The sequence below is a fragment of the Bos taurus genome, chromosome X (genome assembly GCF_002263795.3).
Source record: "Bos taurus isolate L1 Dominette 01449 registration number 42190680 breed Hereford chromosome X, ARS-UCD2.0, whole genome shotgun sequence".
Lineage (NCBI taxonomy): Eukaryota > Metazoa > Chordata > Mammalia > Artiodactyla > Bovidae > Bos > Bos taurus.
In genome coordinates this window covers 64,721,686-64,744,789 of record NC_037357.1, presented here as the reverse complement: position 1 = coordinate 64,744,789, position 23,104 = coordinate 64,721,686, and the positions used below count along the sequence as shown (strand labels likewise).

At 41.2% G+C, this 23,104-nt stretch overlaps 1 long non-coding RNA gene across 1 annotated transcript; it reads right to left on the bottom strand.

Moving 5' to 3' along the window:
• Positions 1–1,564: 1,564 nt before the first annotated feature.
• Positions 1,565–23,036, bottom strand: LOC132344298 (uncharacterized). The gene is made up of 2 exons (XR_009493510.1): positions 14,459–23,036; positions 1,565–4,119 (listed from the first exon to the last, which is right to left on the bottom strand). It is a non-coding gene; the product is annotated as an uncharacterized lncRNA (long non-coding RNA).
• Between the last annotated feature and the right edge of the window lie 68 nt (positions 23,037–23,104).

Sequence of the window (23,104 nt, the reverse complement as noted above, 5' to 3'; positions counted from 1 at the left end):
TATTATATTTGTAAAGTGAAATTTGATTTGTACACAGTTGTAGTCACTATGATTAAAATGAATCAAGAGTAACACAAAATTGATGTAATCTGGAAGCAAGTCCAGCCATGGGACCTTCTTCCCAGGTCGTTGGACCACAAATTATGTCGAGATCGAAGAATCAAAAGGGAATCATTTCTTAAAGAGAGAGAAGAGTTAAGACAAGTATATAGTTCTCAATTAATACAAGTTACAGAACGTAAAGGCTTATTAAATTGTAAATTTCCTATGGCTATAACAAAAGGAATGGGACATAGACTTGTATAAAATATGACTGTTTATAGTGAAAGAAATAGTTACTATGACCATGACTGTTCCCTGTGAAATGTCTGGTCCAAGTTCCAAATTCTTCAGTGCTCGATGCTCGCAGCAAGTTTCCAAATGCCCCATTGTTCAGGCCCACTCTGTTTATTGAGGATGATCCTAGGACAGGGTGGAGCTAATCCACCATCAAGCCACCCAAGAAGTCCTTTTTCATGGTAATGTTCCATCATAGTGTCAGTGACCTTCCATGCCTTTTGCAAAGCATAGTCACCCACCATGCTGTTAACCTCTTCTGAGCAGTTAAATAACCACATGCCATGGGACCCCCAATCAACAATTAAATAATTAGCCACAAACATTAATTTTCCTGATTTGGCTTGACATTAGTCCCAATGAACAGGAGTATATGTGAAGTTCTTATAAGTAACGTTCTTTGTTCTTTCCCTAACACTTTCCCTAAAATCTCAGTAGTATAAACATGGTTCACAGACAAAGAAAGGGCAGTAATAGTCTAAGAAAAGTCCAAAAATCCTTTTTGGGAGGCAGGGCAAAAGCCCATTTGATGGCTGATGTTTATGCTCAATTCTGCTGAGCGCATGCACAAGGGAAGGACTTCATAACCTAAAGAAATGTTAATTAGTTTTCCCTCCTCCCCAGGGTGTGAAGGGCCCTTTCACATTCCAGGGAGGCATCGTATGGGTGGAGTCATTGTTTGATATGATTGGTCTTTTTTTTGTCCATTCTACGACCTGCAATAGAGGGGGGTTGGGTATTAGCTCAAGTGGGGGGAAGTACAGGTCAAGAGACTGAGCATTGCCAGGAGAATGTACTCAGGACTCCAAGGCAATTGCTGTTGAGAGAACAAATTTTCTGCTCGATTAGTAAGGGTTTTTATTTGTCCCCAAGTGGGGAGATCATAAGGGTGATGCCGCCAAGGGCAATGCTTCCTGGAGATTTTTAGAGCTGCCATGGCCCATACTGGAATTTCTTCCTCTTAGAGTCCTTGTTGTCTCATCTCCATTTTGAAGACCAGGGGCCCCCTTGGGTGGAATCTTCCTAAGAGGAAGCCATGTGAGTTCGTTGGATCCATCTGGGGAAATAAAAGCATACCCCCTTCCCTGTAAGATTAGTTTCCCAGATTTCCATTGTTTTGTTAACCTGTCTTGGTACCAAATGGGCAGAGGAAGAAAAGTGTCTTTCATTTCTTTGAAATGCCTTTCTGCTCTTGTTAAGATATCTCCCTGTGGTAAGTTTAAAAAAATTAAAACAAATAAAGTTTTATTAACAATAGTTATATGCAGAGTACATCATGAGACACACTGGGCTGGAAGAAGCACAAGCTGGATTCAAGATTGCCAGATAAATATCAACAATCTCAGATACGCAGATGACACCATCCTTAGGGCAGAAAGTGAAGAGGAACTAAAAAGCCTCTTGATGAAAGTGAAAGAGAAGAGTGAAAAAGTTGGCTCAAAGCTCAACATTCAGAAAACGAAGATCATGGCATCTGGTCCCGTCACTTCATGGGAAATAGATGGGGAAACAGTGGAAACAGTGTCAGACTTTATTTTTTGGGGTTCCAAAATCACTGCAGATGGTGATTGCAGCCATGAAATTAAAAGACGTTTACTTCTTGGAAGGAAAGTTATGACCAACTTAGATAGCATATTGAAAAGCAGAGACATTACTTTGCCAACAAAGGTCTGTCTAGTCAAGGCTATGGTTTTTCCAGTGGTCGTGTATGGATGTGAGAGTTGGACTATGAAGAAGGCTGAGTGCCGAAGAATTGATGCTTTTGAAGTGTGGTGTTGGAGAAGACCCTTAGAGTCCCTTGGACTGCAAGGAGATCCAACCAGTCCATTCTGAAGGAGATCAGTCCTGGGTGTTCATTGGAAGGACTGATGCTAAAGCTGAAACTCCAATACTTTGGCCACCTGATGCGAAGAGTTGACTCATTGGAAAAGACCCTGATGCTCGGAGAGATTGGGGGCAGGAGGAGAAGGGGATGACAGAAAATGAGATGGCTGGATGGCATCACTGACTCAATGGACATGAGTTTGAGTGAACTCTGGGAGTTGGTGATAGACAGGGAGGCCTGCTGCCTGTGATTCATGGGGTCACAAAGAGTCGGACACAACTGAGTGACTGAATTGAATTCAACTGATAGGTTTAGAAAATATCTTATGTTGGAATCTAGTAAAGTCCGCTTTAGATAAGGAAGACAGTAGTGTTGTATTCCCCCTTTTTAAATTGTTTTATTTGCAACTTTAGTTTGTGATGTGCTCATTTGACTATGCCTAGTGTCCGTGGATTATAAGGAATACCTGTAATATGTTTAATAGAAAAATATTGCAAAAATTGTTTACAGTGTCCAGAAATATAGGCAGGTGTTGAAGTCCTTTAATGGACCAGAATCTGGTGGTCCAGAGTCGACCAATAAGAAAGTAAAGGAGAGAGAAAGAGGCTGATATTCCTTGGTTTACACAGAAAGCCGATAAAGTCCCTAACAAGGGGCTTGTTCTGTTTGTGGAGGCCTCAGGCACCCTCTCGATCGGGTGAAGGCACAGAGTGCCTTCTCAAGAGGGTCTTAGTAGCCTGGTCAGGAAAGTGAACCCAGAGGGCCTCTGCGCCCCAAGGAATTAGCCTGAGAGAGAGAACGAAAGAGAGGGAGAGAGAAGACATGGGGACCAAAGCTCTGATGGAGCAAAGGTGTTTTAATCAACATGGTGTGGGCATATATACTGTCTTACAAGGTAGTTATTCTAAGCAAAGATAAAGATTAAATTTCCAGACTTACAAAACATAGGTGATCCACATTAAAGAGAGAGAGAGTTGTAAATAATCACTTTACAATATGGTTCATAAAAAGGAAGAGGGTATTCATCACCATATTGAAAAACTAACAAAGGAAATGCTTGGATTCCTCAGCCCCAGGAGAGGCTTCAGGAATTAATAAGGAACAGAGAATTCTTGACAGATCCAAAACAGCACACAGGAAGCCTACTGTTAAATGCTTCCTAACAGGCAGGGCCATTGTTTGTTTTTATAGAACTAGGAATTCCCATTACAACAAAACAAGCTAATAAGTGAGTTTTAACATTTTGTGTAGCCTCACGGTGAAGAGGTGTGGCCCAAATAAAAGAATAATTAGTGTGGATACAGACATGCAAGAAAGAAGATGGAGAGAGTTCAGGAATGAGTTACATCCATTTTCCATAGTTCATTGGGTTGCAAACAGCGAGGATTAATACCTTGTGTGATGGGTCAAAGATGTAGGTGTATACAAGTAAACAATTACTAATAATTTCTTTAGCCTGGTGGTATGGGATTTTCCATAGCTGGTGAAGGGAGCCAGCATTGTTATGCAACAGAGCATGCTGTTCCTCTGGACTAGCAAAGGAAACCAGTTTATCAGCTTGCTCATTACCATAAGTCATTGGGCCAGGATGACAAGAATGTGCTCGAATATGTGTACCATAAATGGGAGAATTGCGGTTTCTAACAACAGATTGTAGTTTGAAAAAGAGTTGTTGAATAATAGGTTGATTGGAGTTTATGATGGAGGTTTCTATATTTTTTTTAATACAAAAACAGAATAGAGTCAAAGACTATATTAATGGGGTAAAGTGAAAGTGAAGTCACTCAGTCGTGTCCGACTTTTTGTGACTCCATAGACTGTAGCCTACCAGGCTCCTCCATCCATGGGATTTTCCAGGCAATAGTACTGGACTGGGTTGCCATTTCCTTTGCCTGGGGATCTTCCCGACCCAGGGATCGAATGCAGGTCTTCTGCATTGCAGACAGACGCTTCACCTTCTGAGCCATGGGTTAAGGATGCAGGCAAATAACTTGAATAAGAGCATATAATTCATTTGTTGAGCAGAATGAAATTTAGTATAAAAGACTTTATATTCCTTAAGAGACCAGAATGAAGCTTTGGCGTTTTTATTCCCATCTATATAAAAAACCTCACCCTGTGGTATAGGCTGTGAGCTGATAATGCGAGAAATAATGAATTCAGTATTTTTGAAGAAATTCCACAGCTTACCAAAAGGATAATGAAATGAAATTTCTCCAAAATATTCCAGAAAGCTATTTGGAAATCTGGAGAAGTTTGTAATGCATTCTCAAATTGAGATTGATAGGTATTATAATTTTATGAGGATCGGAGCCAATTAGAGTTTTAGTCCTATTTCTTCCATTGATAATGATTAGAACAATTAAATCAAGGTAGGGTGTAAGTGACTTTATTCACCTAAAACAGGTATGGATCCATTCTACTGGGTGTTCTTGTTGGGCAAGAAGTTCTGTGGGAGAATGAAGAGAGGGGAATATAAACAATTATAGAGGTAAATCTAGTTCGATGTGAGTAAAAAATTGTTTTTGTAATTTATTTTGCACCAAATAGAGTTCTTCTCATGTCTCTTGAGAAAGTGAACGAGGGCTATTTAAATCAGGCTCTCCTTTTAAAGTATTAAATAGGTTATTCAGTTGATAATTAGCAATGCCTAAAGAAGGTCTAATCCAGTTAATATCACCTAAGAGATTTTGAAAATCATTTAAGGTTGATAATTTATCAGTACAGATCTGAGTTAGCTGGGGAGTAATATGTTGTCTCTTAACAACAAACCCCAAGTAATGGTAAGGTAGAGGTTTGAGTTTTTTCAGGGGCAATGATTAACCCAGAGTTTTTGAAAGCATAGTTGAGCTATATCAAACATGTGTTGAGTTTCTAAGATAGATGGAGCTGAAAACAATATATCATCCATATAGTGAATAACAAGAAAGTTAGGAAATTGCTTTCTCACAGACTCAAGGGCTTTGGCTACATAGTACAGACACATGGTGGGAGAATTCATCATCCCTTATGGCAGTGCAGTCCATTGGTACCGTTTATGAGGTCCAATATGATTAGGATAAGGGAGAGAAAAAGTGAATCTCTCTTGGTCTAAAGGGTGTAAAAGTATATTAAAAAAGCAAACTTGTAAATCAATAATAATAATATGCCAATTTTGAGGAATAGTGGTAGATGGTGGGATTCCTGGTTCTAATGCAACCATAGGTTTCATATATGCATTAACTTTTCTAAGGTATGTTCAGTTCAGTCAGTCAGTTCAGTAGCACAGTTATGTCCGATTCTTTGCGACACCATGAATTGCAGCACGCCAGGCCTTCCTGTCCATCACCAACTCCCAGAGATCACTCAGACTCATGACCATTGAGTCGGTGATGCCATCCAGCCTTCTCATCCTCTGTCGTCCCCTTTTCCTCCTGCCCCCAATCGCTCCCAGTATCAGAGTCTTTTCCAATGAGTCAATTCTTTGCATGAGGTGGCCAAAGTACTGGAGTTTCAGCTTTAGTATCATTCCTTCCAAAGAACACCCAGGACTGATCTCCTTTAAATGGACTGGTTGGAACTCCTTGCAGTGCAAGAGACTCTCAGGAGTCTTCCCTAATACCACAGTTCAAAACCATCAATTGTTCAGCACTCAGCTTTCTTCACAGTCCAACTCTCACATCCATACATGACCACTGGACAAACCGTAGCCTTGACTAAATGGACCTTTGTTGGCAGACTAATGTCTCTGCTTTTGAGTATGCTATCTAGGTTGGTCATAATTTCCTTCCAAGGAGTAAGTGTCTTTTAATTTCATGGTTGCAATCACGATCTGCAGTGACTTTGGAGCCCAGAAAAATAAAGTCTGACACTGTTTCCCCATCTATTTCCCATGAAGTGATGGGACCAGATGCCGTGATCTTCGTTTTCTGAATGTTGAGCTTTAAGCCAACTTTTTCACTCTCCTCTTTCACTTACATCAAGAGGTTTTTAGTTCTTCTTCACTTTCTCCCATAAGGGTGGTGTCATCTGCATATATGAGGTTATTGATATTTCTCCCGACAATTTTTATTCTAGCTTGTGCTTCTTCAAGCTCAGCGTTTCTCATGATGTATTCTGCCTATAAGTTCAATAAGCAAGGTGACAACATACAGCCTTGACGTACTCCTTTCCTGTTTGGAACCAGTTTGCTGTTCCATGTCCATTTCTAACTGTTGCTTCCTGACCTGCATATAGGTTTCTCAAGACGCAGGTCAGGTGGTCTAGTATTCCCATCTCTTTCAGAATTTTCCAGTTTATTGTGATCCACACAGTCCAAGGCTTTGGCACAGTCAATAAAGCAGAAATAGATGTTTTTCTGGAACTCTCTTGCTTTTTCCATGATCCAGCAGATGTTGGCAATTTGATCTCTGGTTCCTCTGCCTTTTCTAAAACCAGCTTGAACATCTGGAAGTTCACAGTTCACGTATTGCTGAAGCCTGGCTTGGATAATTTTGAGCATTACTTTACTAGCGTGTGCTGCTGCTGCTGCTAAGACGCTTCAGTCATGTCCTACTCTGTGCAGTCCCATAGATGGCAGCCCACCAGGCTTCCCCGTCACTGGGATTCTCCAGGCAAGAACACTTGAGTGGGTTGCCATATCCTTCTCCAGTGCATGAAAGTGAAAAGTCAAAGTGAAGTTGCTCAGTCGTGTCCGACTCTAGCGGCCCCATGGACTGCAGCCTACCAGGCTCTTCCATCCATGTAATTTTCTAGGAAAAAGTACCAGAGTGGGGTGCCATTGCCTTCTCCGACTAGGGTGTGAGATGAGTGCAACTGTGCCATAGTTTGAGCATTCTTTGGCATTGCCTTTCTTTGGGATTGGAATGAAAACTGACCTTTTCCATTCCTGGGGCCACTGCTGAGTTTTCCAAATTTGCTGGCATGTTGAGTACAGCACTTTCACAGCATCATCTTTCAGGATTTGAAATAGCACAACTGGAATTCCATCACCTCCACTAGCTTTGTTCGTAGTGATGCTTTCTAAGTCCCACTTGACTTCACATTCCAGGATGTCTGGCTCTAGCTGAGGGATCATACCATCGTGATTATCTGGGTCATGAAGATCTTCTTTGTACAGTTCTTTTGTGTATTCTTGCCACCTCTTCTTAATATCTTCTGCCTCTGTTAGGTCCATACCATTTCTGTCCTTTATCAAGCACATCTTTGCATGAAATGTCCCCTTGGTATCTCTAATTTTCTTGAAGAGATCTCTAGTCTTTCCCATTCTGTTGTTTTCCTCTATGTCTTTGCATTGATCACTGAGGAAGGCTTTCTTATCTCTTCTTGCTATTCTTTGGACCTCTGCATTCAGATGCTTATATCTTTACTTTTCTCCTTTGCTTTTCTCTTCTCTTCTTTTCACAGCTATTTGTAAGGGCTCTGCAGACTGCCATTTTGCTTCTTTGAATTTCTTTTCCATAGGGATTGTCTTGTTCCCTGTCTCCTGTACAATGTCACGATCCTCCGTCCATAGTTCATCAGGCACTCTATCTATCAGATCTAGGCCCTTAAATCTATTTCTCACTTCCACTGTATAATCATAAGGAATTTGATTTAGGTCATACCTGAATGGTCTAGTGGTTTTCCTTACTTTTTTCAATTTAAGTCTGAATTTGGAAATAAGGAGTTTATTATCTGAGCCACAGTCAACTCATGGTCTTTTTTTGCTGACTGTATACAGCTTCTACATCTTTGGCTGCAAAGCACATAAGCAGTCTGTTTTCAGTGTTGACCATCTGGTGATGTCCATGTGTAGAGTCTTCTCTTGTGTTGTTGGAAGAGGGTGTTTCATATGATCAGGGCGTTCTCTTGGCAAACCTCTATTAGCCTTTGTCCTGCTTCATTCCGTACTCCAAGGGCAAATTTGCCTGTTACTCCAGGTGTTTCTTCACTTCCTACTTTTGCATTCCAGTCCCCTATAATGAAAAGGACATCTTTTTTGGGTGCTAGTTCTAAAAGGTCTTGTAGGTCTTCACAGAACCGTTCAACCTCAGCCTTTTCAGTGGTACTGGTTGGGGCATAGACTTGGATTACTGTGATATTAAATGGTTTGCCTTGAAAATGAGCAGAGAGCCTTCTGAAATTTTTGAGATTGCATCCAAGAACTGCATTTCGGACTCTTTTCTTGACCATGATGGCTACTCCATTTCTTCTAAGGGATTCCTGCCCATAGTAGTAGATATAATGGTCATCTGAGTTAAATTCACCCATTCAAGTCCATTTTAGTTCACTGATTCCTAGAATGTCGACATTCAATCTTGCCATCTCCTGTTTGACCACTCCCGATTTGCTTGATTCATGGATCTAACATTCCAGGTTCCTATGCAATATTGCTCTTTACAGCATCGGACCATGGTTCTATCACCAGTCACATCTGCAACTGGGTATTGTATCCCTTCATTCTTTTTGGAGTTATTTTTCCACTGATCTCCAGTAGCATATTGGGCACCTACTGACCTGGGGAGTCACTTTTTCAGTATCTTATCATTTTGCCTTTTCATACTGTTCATGGGGTTCTCAAGGAAAGAATGCTGAAGTGGTTTGCCATTCCCTTTTCCAGTGGACCACATTCTGTCAGACGTCTCCACCATGCCCGCCCATCTTGGGTGGCCCCACAAGGGCATGGATTTGTTTCACTGAGTTAGACAAGGCTGTGGTCCTAGTGTGATTAGATTGACTAGTTTTCTGTGATTATGGTTTCAGTGTGTCTGCCTTCTGATGCCCTCTTGCAACACCTACTGTCTTACTTGAGTTTCTCTTTCCTGGACGTGGGGTATCTCTTCACAGCTCCTCCAGCAAAGTGCAGCTGCTGCTTTTTACCTTGGATGGGGCATATCTCCTCACTACCACCCCTCCTGACCTTGAATGTAGAGTAGCTCCTCTTGGCCCTCCTGCGCCCGTGCATCCACTGCTCCTTGGACGTGGGGCTGCTCTTCTTGGCCGCTGCCCCTGATCTCGGGAGTGTGATAGCTCCTCTGGGCCGCTCCTAAACTGTCACAGCCTGGCACTCTTGGCCATCACCCCTGGCCTCGGACATGGGGTAGCTCCCCTCGGCCGTTAGGAGACGCCATTTGTTAAATTTCTTTTTTATAACAAAAATAGGAGAGTTCCAAGGAGAATAAGATTCCTCAATATGCTTTAATTCTAGTTGTATATCTATAAGTTCCTTCAGTTCAGTTCAGTTCAGTAGCTCAGTCATGTCTGACTCTTTGCGACTCCATGAATCGCAGCATGCCAAGACTCCCTGTCCATCACAAACTCCTGGAGTTCACTCAAACACACGTCCATCGAGTCAGTGATGCCATCCAGCCATTTCATCCTCTGTCATCCCCTTCTCCTCCTGCCCCCAATCCCTCCCAGCATCAGTCTTTTCCAATGAGTTAACTCTTCGCATGAGGTGGCCAAAGTACTGGAGTTTCAGCTTTAGCATCATTCCTTCCAAAGAACACCCAGGGCTGATCTCCCTTCAAATGGACTTGTTGGATGTCCTTGCAGTCCAAGGGTCTCTCAAGAGTCTTCTCCAACACAACAGTTCAAAAGCATCAATTCTTCAGCACTCAGCTTTCTTCACAGTCCAACTCTCACATCCATACATGAACACTGGAAAAACCATAGCCTTGTCTAGACGGACCTTTGTTCCTTAGCTGCCTGTAATTTCTCTTTCGTGAGGAGTCACTGCTCTGTCCAAATAGGCTCGTCATCCTTCCAAGTTATTTTAATAATTGTATTGTTTGTTAAATGAGAAGTGGCCCTTAGGAAAAATGTGGAATGTATATCTGAGTTTGCCATTGCATATGTAAGTCCCTTCCTATTAGATTAAGGGGTGCATCTATCACATAATGTTTTAATGTTGCAAGTTGGCCTTCTGGTCCCTCACATGGATACATTTGAGTACTCTGATTAATCTCTTGTACTTTGGTTTGAGAAAGCCATGCAATTTGGCAAGAAATTTTTTGTACAGGTCAGGATTTGGGCCACAAATATTTGGAAATAATAGTAATATCAGATCCAGTGTCGAGGAGACCAGAAAATCTTTTACCATTAATTTTGATATTTATAGTCAGTCAGGCAAATTTAGATACTAATGATGTCCAAAACGACTGTTTTTGATCTGTACTGCCAAATCTGCCCATCTGTACATCATTAGAGGAATTAATAGAAATATAAGGTAAAAGGAATAATTGAGCTATTTTATCCCCTTTTTTGAATTGCCATAAAATCTGAGATGACATCATAATTTGAATTTCTCCTTTATAATCAGAATCAATTACTCCAGGATGAACAGTAATTCCTTTAGAAGTCAAACTAGATTGGCCAAGTAAAAGACCACAGGTTTGTGGGGTCAGAGGTCCAAAAAGTCCAGTAGGTATTCTAGAGGGGACTGCCTGGTGGTAAAGGAGAAAGTAATTTAAGGCCGGTATATCGACGACAGCACTGCTGGATGTTGAGGGTTTGAGGGAAAAGATGGGATTTGCTACTGGTTTTTGTTGAAGGGAACCTGTGGGGTCCCCTGATTGGAGTTTCCTGGAATTGGTCTCCCTTCAGTTTCAACTTTAGGCTTACAATCTTTGGCCCAATGCATTCCTCTATGGCAGTGAGGGCAGATTTTTGGAGGTTTTTTATAAACTTTCTTAGGGCATTCACTTTTTAAATTGTTCTTATCTCTACATGTAAAGCATCCATCATTTCCCTTTCTTAAAGCAGCAACCATTGTTTCAGCTAGGATTTTCATCTTTTGAGTTTCTGACCCTAGATTGTGACAAGCCTTCAAATAATCAACAATAGTCCCTGTGTAATGAATTGAAGCTATAGATTTTTGACATTTCTGATTTGCATTTTCATAAGAAAGTTATTTCTCTAGTTGCCTTTTGGCTTCTTCTCCAATTACAGTATGGGAAATAGCAGTTTTGTAATCTAGCTAAAAAAATCAGCATATGTTTCATTGGGACCCTGTAATATTTTAGTATAGCTACCTGTAGGTGCCCCTTGAGGAGTAATTTGATCCCAAGCTTAAAGGGCTATTGTTTTTAATTGTTCATGTAACAAGGGAGGGCACTGTATTTGAGCTTCTGTATGGAAAAAGCAAGAGAGTTCCAGAAAAACGTCTATTTCTGCTTTATTGACTATGCCAAAGCCTTTGACTATGTGTATCACAATAAACTGTGGAAATTCTGAAAGAGATGGGAATACCAGACCACCTGATCTGCCTCTTGAGAAATTTGTATGCAGGTCAGGAAGCAGTAGTTAAAACTGGACATGGGACAACAGACTGGTTCCAAATAGGAAAAGGAGTTTGTCAAGGCTGTATATTGTCACCCTGTTTATTTAACTTATATGCAAAGTACATCATGAGAAATGCTGGACTGGAAGAAACACAAGCTGGAATCAAGATTGCCAGGAGAAATATCAATAACTTCAGATATGCAGATGACACTACCCTTATGGCAGAAAGTGAAGGGGAACTAAAAACCTCTTGATGAAAGTGAAAGCGGAGAGTGAAAAAGTTGGCTTAAAGCTCAACATTCAGAAAACGAAGATCATGGCATCTGGTCCAATCACTTCATGGGAAATAGATGGGGAAACAGTGGAAACAGTGTCAGACTTTATTTTTCTCGACTCCAAAATCACTACAGATGGTGACTGCAGCCATGAAATTAAAAGATGCTTACTCCTTGGAAGGAAAGTTATGACCAACCTAGATAGCATATTCAAGAGCAGAGACATTACTTTGCCAACAAAGGTTCGTCTAGTCAAGGCTATGGTTTTTCCTGTGGTCATGTATGGATGTGAGAGTTGGACTGGGAAGAAGGCTGAGCACCGAAGAATTGATGGTTTTGAACTGTGGTGCTGGAGAAGACTCTTGAGAGTCCCTTGGACTGCAAGGAGATCCAACCAGTCCATTCTGAAGGAGATCAGCCCTAGGATTTCTTTGGAAGGAATGATACTAAAGCTGAAGCTCCAGTACTTTGGCCACCTCATGTGAAGAGTTGACTCATTGGAAAAGACCCTGATGCTGGGAGGGATTGGGGGCAAGAGGATCAGGGGACGACAGAGGATGAAATGGCTGGATGGCATCACTGACTCGACGGACATTAGTCTGAGTGATCTCCGGGAGTTGGTGATGGACAGGGAGGCCTGGCGTGCTGCGATTCATGGGGTCGCAAAGAGTCAGACAGGACTGAGCGACTGATCTGATCTGATCTGAGCATCAAATTGTCCTGTGCCAGTTAGCATTTCAAAAGTTATTTGATTTTGGGGAGCAGCAGCTCGAGCATTTCTGTTAGCATGTTCTCTGGCTATATCATGAAACCACAATATCCATTGAAGTTATTCTCCTGGTTTAAGAAGGGCTTTTATTAAAGTTCGCCAATCATGGGGAATAAAACCTCCAATAGAAGATGTTACAGAATTTAGAAGTGCTTTAGTAAAAGGTGAATGTGGGCCATACATAGCTATAGCTTTTTTTTTTTTTTTTTTAATGTGTTGCATGTGAAAAATGTTAATACTCTCATAATGAGGTATTATGTGCCCTTGATTGTCAGGATTTCTAAAAACTGGAAAGGCAGAGAAACCATCAGCTTCAGAGAATTGTTTTCAAAGCCAGCCATTCAGAGAGCCTCTGTCGTGAAGGAGAGTGAGTAGGGAGATTATTGTTATTCCGAAAGGTGTTATCGGCTTTAATGTCAAAAGGTGTCTTAAAGGAGTCGTTGCCAGAATCATTAGGTTCTAGCAAGGGAGAGACTTTGGGATTTGTGCCCACTGGCAGGGGAGGAGCACTTATAGCAACCAGGGCAGGGCTTGTAAGAAAATTCTGAAATATTTTATGTCGTTCTAACTGGGCCTTTCCTAAGGTTTTGTCATCTAATTCATATTCATGTAATAAGTGTTCTGCCTGTTGCCTAATATTAGGAGGGCTAGAATTACCTTGTAATTGCAAAATCACGACTTCAATAAGAGCCCATAGGGGCCAGAAATCTATCGGGATATTTTTTTTTTCCCTGTCTGGCGGCACATTCAACATTCTCTTTAGCCCAGTGCCAAATTTCTAAATCAAAACTATTTTCATCAGGGAACCAAGGGTTACGTTCAACTACTGTCTGAAGGCAAGCCTGTATTCACTGAGGCAAAACTGAAAATCCCTGAACTTTAAATAAGTGATGAAGTAAAGTAGAAAAGTGATGGGGCTTTCCAGCCATTTGACCCATATTTTAGTACTTACTGGCCTCAATAGGCCCTCGGGGTCACTCCATCTGTACCTGCCATGTGTACCACGCTCCTGTTCTGGGTGCCACTTGTTGAGGTCCTTTAATGGACCAGAACCTGGTGGTCCAGAGTCAATGATAAGAAAGTAAAGGAGAGTGAAAGAGGCTGATATTCCTTAGTTTATGCAGAAAACCAATAAAATCCCTGACTCGGGGCTTGATCTGTTCACAAAGGCCTCAAGCGCCTTCCCGATGGGGTGAAGGTGCAGAGTGCCTTCTCGAGAGGGTCTTAGAAGCCCTGGCAGGAAAGTGAACCCAGAGGGCCTCTGCACTCGAATGAATTAGCCTGAGAGAGAGAAAGAAAGAGAAGGAGAGAGAAGACATGGGGACTAAAGCTCTGATAGAGCAAAGGTGTTTTAATCAACATGATGTGGACATATATCCTGTCTTACAAGGTAGTTATTCTCAGCAAAGATAAAGATTCAAATTTAAGACTTACAAAACATAGGTGATCCATATTAAAGAGAGAGAGTGTTGTAAACAATCACTTTTACCGTATGGTTCATAAGAAGGAAGAGAGTACTTATCACCGTATTGAAAAACTATCAAAGGAAATGCTTGCATTCCTTAGCCATGGGAGAGGATTGCTTCTACTATTAACTCCTGAATATTCAGGAATTAATAAGGCACAGAGGATTCCTGACAGATCCAAAAGAGCGTGCAGGAAGCCTCCTATTAAATGCTTCCTGAAATGGTTGTACTGGAGTCATCTGGCACACTGTCTCTGGTCACTGATGACATACATTCCTGCCAAAGTGTGTAGCATCTATGCAGATGTGAGCCAAAATGAGCCTCCCATAGTCATTTGCTTAGACACATACAGGTAGAGAGACTGCCAGGCTCTGCTGGCACTGTGCCTGTGGAGATCACAACTCCCCCTGTCCCCAATTCCCTTGCCCCCCAATTCCCTCGACCCCCCTCAGCTGGCTGGTGCCCTCACCCCCACCCCTCCTCCTGCTCCTGTTCCTTCTCCTCCTCTGAGCATCTGACCTAGAAGAAGCAGCAGTAAGGATACAGCTTTTCCCCAGGTGCCAGGGATGCCCTGGATGATGGCACTTCTCTGATTCAAGGGATGCTTTCTCTTCTGATGGTCCTTCTTCTGGATCCGAAGATAGGCTTTGGGGTCTTTCTCATTGGCAGAGCTCAGCTCCACCTGCAGGGCCACCAATGCCGCCAGTGCTTCCAGTTGGGGCTGGTCACTCGAGGCTCCTGTCCTTGGATGTTCCTGGCCCTGCTCCTCCAGCTGCTCCTCCTGCTCTTTTGCAGACACCTTCTTCTGCTCCTCCTCCGCCACCACTTCTACCTCCTAAATGTTGTCTGCCACCAGCAGCTGGAACACTTCCTGATCCCCAACACCTCTCCCTCCTCCAGTGCCTCTCCTTCCTACACTGCCTCCTTTCTGAAGAAGGAAAACTTTGCACCCATATTTTAATATGTGAAGTAGAAGAAAAGTAATTTTTTAATACAGGGAAATCATCCTTCAGGTGCACATATGCATGAAGCAGGGCATCCAAAGCTAGTGATCTGGAAGAATCCAGAGGAAAAGGGTGAGGAGGGATGAAGGGTGGGCTTAAGGATGTGTTGGACACATGTGTACCTATGGCTCACTAAGTTTGATGTATGGCAGAAACCATCACTATGTTGTATAGTAATCATACTCCAGTTAAAATAAAGAAATCAATTTAAATTACTAACAAAATTTTAAAAAGCCCTGTGGTGACACAAATGGAAAGACAATCCAACTTGAAGGAATCTATGTAAGCATATAATTGATTCACACTGATGTACAGCACAAACTACTACAACAGTATAAAATAACTACACTCAAATAAAAATTGATTTAAAAATATTACAATGCAACTATACCTCCAAAGTCAAAAGTGAAGTGAAGTCGCTCAGTCATATCTGACACCTTGCAACCCCATGGACTGTAGCTTACAAGGTTTCTCTGTCCATGAGATCTTCCAGGCAAGAGTACTGGAGTGGGTTGCCATTATACCTCCAGCAGTGAATAAATAAATGGTTCCCACATTTGCAATGTATATGTCTTTAGGGACATTACACTAAGTAAAATATTCAGTTAGAGGAAGACAAAAACATTATCATCACATGATACTGTTAGTTAAAATACCTGAGTAATAGAAACAGAGAGTTGAATGTGGTTGTTGAGGGCTAGTGGAAATGGACCATGATGGTCCAAGGTACCAACTTTAGTCATACATTGAATAATCGCAGAAGAGAAGATACTGTAAGAGGGCAGGAGGAATAAGGAGCTGCACATTGAGCTCAGGTCCATTAGTGAAGTTCAAAATCCAGCTCCACCAGAGTCAGCCTCTTAGAAGAGTTTAGTTAAAGATATATTGCAGGCTTTGCCCAGGGCCCTCCAGGTCCTCTGGCCTTGGGTTGGGGAGCAAGTCAGAACCCCTGGGGACAGGCCAAAGGCTGTGTCTTGCAGTGGCCCAGAGCTGCTTGCTAGAGCCATTCACTGGCCTGGCCCCAGGTTCAGAGCAATAGCCGAGCTCTCCCATCCCCACTTCCATGACCGAATGGTTGTGGCTTCTGCCTGAGTCATTCTATAGGACCCAGCCCCCACCCACTGGGTAGACTGAGAAGACTGAGGGCCAGCTGCATGGTGGACACCTGGCTCCTTCATTGAAGATGGTTGGGCAAGGTATGGAGACCTTTAAAGAGGAGGGCCCAGAGACTGAGAGCTGCCTCTTCAGCTAGGACTGGCCACTGGTGGGAGGGTCAAGACTGGGTGCTGGATGAATGCTCCCAGTCAGGATAACCAGCCTGCCCAGGGTCCCCCTCCTCCTAAACAGGACCTTGGAGTACGAAAGCCACGCTTGGAAGCTTTTCTTTCAGCAAAGGTAGTAATAGTTGTTTCACCAGAGGCTTACATGAACACTGTTACCTCACCGTGACCTTATTTCAGCAGCAGAGGATCTGACAGGGAGACATTTGCAACAGTTAATCACACCACTCCGTCACCTCTTCCAGAAGTGTGTTTTGCTTAAAACTCTTGGGGAGTTCAGGATCATGGCCCTGCAATAAAACTCTCTGCTTTACACTCCAATGTTCTGATATTGCTTGGCCTAACTATATTGGGTACATGGATATTCATTAACACTAGCCCCTAAAGACTCATTTCTGTAGAGGGTAACTGTCTAAGAGAATGCCTCATTCCAAAACCACATTCAGTCATTAAATTATGTGCAATTTATCATTCTTCCATAGAAAACAAATTACCAAACACTGATGGCTACAACAAATTACCAGGTGAATTTAGGAAAAAACTACTGTGACAAATGTTGTCATCTGGTCTTATTTGAGGACTACATATTATTTTGAAAACTTTGTAATGACTGTACTTAATAGGATCATTTCAGTCACTCAGTCGTGTCTACTTTTTTGTGATCAATGTATTTTTTGTGACCCATGAATGCCAGGCTTTCCTGTCCTCGATCTCACAGAGCCTGCTGAAATTTATGTCCATTGAGTCGGTGATGCCAATCCAACTTTAAATCGGTGGTGGAAGTAAAAAGAATGTACATTTTACTAATGATAACTTATTAAATAGAAAAGTGTTCATCAGGCAGAGTATTCACTAGACACTTGAAAACAAGTATCTTAAGATTTTGCTTCTCTTGAAAATCCAAAGCATATAAAAATGTTGATTAAAATATCTCCCCCCCCCAAAGAGAACCAACACATTCTCTGCTGATACAAAAACAAGACTGTGGATAACTGAACTATAACAAGATCTACATTGAGCTAGTTAAAATGGAACATTAGATTTTCTGTAAATCTATGTTCTATTGAGGTGTTTGCTAATTTATCTTCTCTGTTTATAGAATATATACAAGAACATTTGGACTTTCATAATTACAAAATACACTGAGAGAAAATAAACTTTGCTCTCAAGTAGCAAACAGTTTAGATACTGTTCTTTTTGAAATATATTTTCTTCAATAACCATACCAACATATTTTATGATTGCTCTCTGTTTCAAACATTATATAAATGGATTCATTTGAATCTCAATGGAGAAGAGGCACAGACTGTTGAAAACTGGAATAGTGAGCATATAGTTTTTCAAAACAATATGCAGGACACACATAATAAAATGAAGATTCATATAAAATACACATATGCTTGTAATGAAACTTCATGATAAATGCAAAACTGCAACTGGTATGAAAACAGATTTGGTAAACATCTAGCAAGGATAGAAGAGAATCAAAGCAAACCAAAGAAAAAGGTGAGAAGTTCATGCTGAACTTAAAGTTTTGTGTGGAAGCACTGAACAATAGTGGACAAAGAAATACTCAGGAAAAGAAAATATGCTCAGTGTTGTTCAGTTAAAACTACTTTTGTTTCTAATATACATGATTTCAACTTATGAGTCTTTCATGAAAAAATTATTAGAGGACTAATTAAGGAAAGTAATCACTGATGGCTTAAACAGAGGCAGAAGTTTTGCTGAGCAGAAGTCTTCTTAAACCTCAGATTAAAGATGAAACGCCTGAAGAATTGATGGTAATAAAACACAATGGAAATATAGAAATAAGATAACGTTTTAGAGTAGACTGGTGAAATTAGAACATGAGATACAAACTACAGGCTTATTGGAATGGTCAAGTAAAAAATCTGAAAAACCATTTACCAGCAAAGATGAGGGACAACAGGAACTCTCACTCATTGTTAGTGGGAATGCAATTTGGAAGCAATATCTTACAGGGCTAAATGTTGTCATACCACATGATTTAAAAATTATGCTCCTAGATAGTTCAGAAAAAGATTTGATAGCTACTGCCCACACAAAAACATGCACATGAACTCTATAACAGCTTAATTCATACTATCACTCTCTTTCTCTGACAGACACACACACCAAAGTGTCCTTTAATAGATGACTGGATAAGCAAAGATCAACATAACAGAATATTATTCAAGAATAAAATGAAATGAGCTATCAAATTGCAAAAATAAATGGATGAAACCTAAATGAATGTTATTTTATTAGTTTGCATAAGGTATGTCAACACTCAACAATTCCTCTCCTACTTTGACTCATAAATCTACTCAGTTGGATTCTTCATTGCCCCAGAGCTCCTAAGTCTGCAGGAACCTCGACATTGAGGGGTTTGTGGTTACCACCGGTTGACATGATGAGTTTCAGATTTCGTACACTGGACACAAATTTCACAAGGTACATCTCGAGCAAGGTTAAGGTATGGAATATGTAGTCTTCTTCAAAGGAAGACTTTTCCTTTTTTTTTTTTTTTTAATGAGACAGCCGAATGAACAGCCCTGACGGGCAGCAGGAGTCTAAATTTTACTCTCTCCACTCTCTCCTGCCAACTTCACTGTCACGTACATCAGCACAATGAAGAAAAGCCAGAGCAACGTGATCTCAAGCCAGTCTCATGCATACTCTTGTAGATTCTGCTAAATTAAAATGTGCCCTCCAGAGAGCATCTTCCACTGGATTTCTTCAGCTTTGTCTCTCAGAGAAGTAAACATTAAGGCATAGACACAGGTAACAGCCATGGAAAAGCACAGGAACGATTTGAGGGACCACATAGTGAGCTGAGAGGAAATGGCTCCTGGTGTGCTGGACTGCCCCGGCACCTAGAGACTGAGGACCAGCCAGGGCTGGGTCCTAGCTAATATCATAGAGGGCCCTGCCCCAGCCAGAACCCATGTGGCCATTGCGATGAATTCAGGGTGGAGGATAAGGAGGCTTGCCAGGGTCAACTGGTAGTAGGGCTTAAAAAAGATGGCGATATTTCCAGTGGATAGTTGCAAAAGAGAAGGCAATGGCACCCCACTTCAGTACTCTTGCCTGGAAAATCCCATGGACAGAGGAGCCTGGTAGGCTGCAGTCCATGGGGTCGCTAAGAGTCGGACACGACTGAGGGACTTCACTTTCACTTTTCACTTTCATGCATTGGAGGAGGAAATGGCAACCCACTCCAGTGTTCTTGCCTGCAGAATCCCAGGGATGGCGGGGCCTGGTGGGCTGCCATCTATGGGGTTGCACAGAGTCGGACACGACTGAAGCAACTTAGCAGTAGCAGCAGCAGCAGTTGCAAAAGAGTTGGGGATGGGGGTGACAGAATGCCATCTCCTTGCCACTGTATTCTTTCTGAACCTGGTCCTCTACTGGGAGGGTGGGTACATCTTTTTTATTTTTCAATTTGTTAAATCCAGACATGTTGAGCAGAGCAGACGCATGGGCATGTGCCTCTATGGAACAGAGAGCCTAGTGTGAAAGAAAGTTATTAAACAAGAGGCCACAAACTAGGAGCCACTGATGTGTTTTCTGTGGCCAATATGGTTCCTAAAAATGACTGTGCTCAGTCACTAACTTGTGTCAGGCTCTATAAGACCCCAAGCACTGTAGCCCACCAGGCTCCACTGTCCCTGGGATTTCCCAGGCAAGAATACTGGAGTAGGTTGCTATTTCCTCTCCATGCATAGAGAATGTTTAAGAGCAGTGGAACTATCCAGTATAATGTTATGGTAAATACATGGCACTATATATTTGTTAAAACCAATAGACCCTTACAACACAAAAAGTGTCAGTGTATGCATATTTAAAAAAGAACACATTTTGACATCAAGAATGGAATGCAGAATTTAACCAATCTAATTATATTACAAATCTATGAAGCCACCTTACTAAGATCCCCTGACGTAAGTAATTTTGGAAATGAATGTAGTTTGCAAGATTGAAACAAAGATAAAAGCACTGTAATCTAGTTGATAGTATTTTTTCTCTTGGGTTACATGTTAACCATCGTGATAATCTTCAGTTCAGTCGCTCAGTTGTGTCTGACTCTTTGCAACCCCATGAACTGCAGCACGCCAGGCCTCCCTGTCCATCACCAACTCCCGGAGTTCACTCAGACTCACATCCAGCGAGTCAGGGATGCCATCCAGCCATCTAATCCTCTGTCGTCCCCTTCTCCTCCTGCCCCCAATCCCTCTCATCATCAGGGTCTTTTCCAATGAGTCAACTCTTCACATGAGGTGGCCAAAGTACTGGAGTTTCAGATTTAGCATTATTGCTTCCAAAAAAATCCCAGGGCTGATCTCCTTCAGAATGGACTGGATGGATCTCCTTGCAGTCCAAGGGACTCTTAAGAGTCTTCTCCAACACCACAGTTCAAAGGCATCAATTCTTTGGTGCTCAGCCTTCTTCACAGTCCAACTCTCACATCCATACATGACCACAGGAAAAACCACAGCCTTGACTAGACGGACCTTTGTTGGCAAAGTAATGTCTCTGCTTTTGAATATGCTATCTAGGTTTGTCATAACCTTCCTTCCAAGGAGTAATCTTACACATGCATAATTGAATTGAACAGTTAAATAGATGGCACATGAGTATACATACATATATTTATTTGTCTTGTTAGCTGAAAGGGTCTAAGAGAAATGAAACTCTCAAAATCCAAAAGAAACAATGATGTAGAAATAAGTACATATCTTGGTTCCCAATACTCTTTTCCAATAAAAGGAGCCAGGCTTCTTGGAGAAATTACTGATTGTAGGGCTCAGAGAGGAAATATAGAAGAGTAGTTGGGTGGATTTTATTGTATCAAAAAGGAAATAGTGAAAAAAAAAACAAAAAAACAAAAAAAACAGAGTAATGTAAGTAAGTGTTAGTTGCTCAGTCATGCCCGACACTTTGCGAACCTATGGAGTGCATCATGACAGGCCTCCCTGTCCATTGCCAACCCCAGGGGTTTACTCAAACTCACGTCCATTGAGTTGGTGATGCCATACAACCATCTCATCTTCTGTCATCCCCTTTTCCTCTTGCCTTCAATCTTTCCCAGCATCAGGGTCTTTTTAAATGAATCAGTACTTCATATCAGGTGGCCAAAGCATTGAAGTTTCAGCTTCACAATTAGTCCTTCCAATGAATATTTGGGACTGATTTCCTTTAGGATGAACTGGTTAGTTCTCCTTGTGGTGCTCAGCTTTCTCTATAGTCCAACATTCACTTCCATACATGACAACTGGTAAAACCATAGCCTTAACTAGATGGACCTTTGTTGGCAAACTAATGTCTCTGCTTTTTAATATGCTGTCTATGTTGGTCATAACTTTTCTTCCAAGAAACAAGTGTCTTTTCATTTCATGGCTGCAGTCACCGTCTGCAGTGATTTTGGAGTCCAGGAAAATAAAGTCTGTCACTGTTTCCACTGTTTCCCCATCTATTTGCCATGAAGTGATGGGACGAGATTCCATGAACTTAGTTTCCTGAATGTTGAGTTTGAAGTCAACTTTTTCACTCTCCTCTTTCACTTTCATCAAGAGGCTCTTTAGTTCTTCTGCACATTCTGCCATAAGGGTGGTGTCATCTGCATATCTGAGGTTATCGACATTTCTCCTGGAAATCTTGATTCGAGCTTGTGCTTCATCCAGCCTAGGATTTCTCTTGATGTACTCTGCATATAAGTTAAATAAACAGGGTCACAATAACAGCCTTGACTCACTCCTTTCCCTATTTAGAAACAGTCTGTTGTTCCATGTCCAGTTCTAACTGTTTCTTCCTGACCTGCATACAGATTTCTCAAGAGACAGGTCAGGTGGTCTGGTATTCCCATCTCGTTAAGAATGTTCCAGTTTGTTGTGGTCCACACAATCAGAGACTTTGGCAGAATCAATAAATGAGAAGTAGATATTCTACTGGAACTCTCTTGCTTTTTCACTTTGAGAAGAGTGAAAGCAAAAACACATTATACATAAGGTAGGGGATGTAGCAAACCAAACTCAAATAGGCAGCCATATTAAACAATAAATATTGCAGCATAATAAAAGAAATAGAGAATAGAAAAACCACAGAGGTACTCAACAAATGAAAATTTCATTGTTTAGAAAGGTCAGTAAGTTAACACAATTTTCGTGATATTGTTCAAGGGAAGAAGAAGACTCAAATCACTAAAATTAACAATAGAAAAGGAAAAATTACTACCAACTTTAGAGGAATAAACATAATTGTAAGGGAATACCATGGCACTAATTAGAAATTTTAGATGAAATGGACAAATTTCTAGAAATACACAATTGACTGAAATTGACTTAAGAAGAAACTGAAAATCTGAATAGCAAAGAGATAGAATTATTCATTTTTAAACTTCTTGCCCAACCCACCTCATGAAAGTCCCCCTATTATACCTAGACCCAGATAGACTCACTGCTGAATTCTACCAAATACATAAAGCAAAAGGCATGCCAATTCTCCACACATGCATTCTAGATGTATCCATAGAAGTTGAAAGGAACATTTCCCAGCTCATTCTGTGAGGCAGTATTACTCGAATGCCAAAATAGAAGCCAGTTATTTTGTAGAATTCTCAATTTTGCTCCATCCAGTGTTTGCCCATGAAGAATATCATGTTTTGCATCTTTGACAGGAAAATGATGGAAGTGATACTGTGTTCATATCATCTCATTTTATCAAGTGGTTCATGATTTCAGTGTGTCCCAATATTGATGACATTCACTTGAATCACTTGATTAAAGTGGTTGCTGTCAAGTTCCTCCACTGTCAAATTACTCTCCCCTATGTTGTAATTAAAACATTCTTTTGTGTTTTAAAGTATATATATATATATATATATATATATATATATATATATAT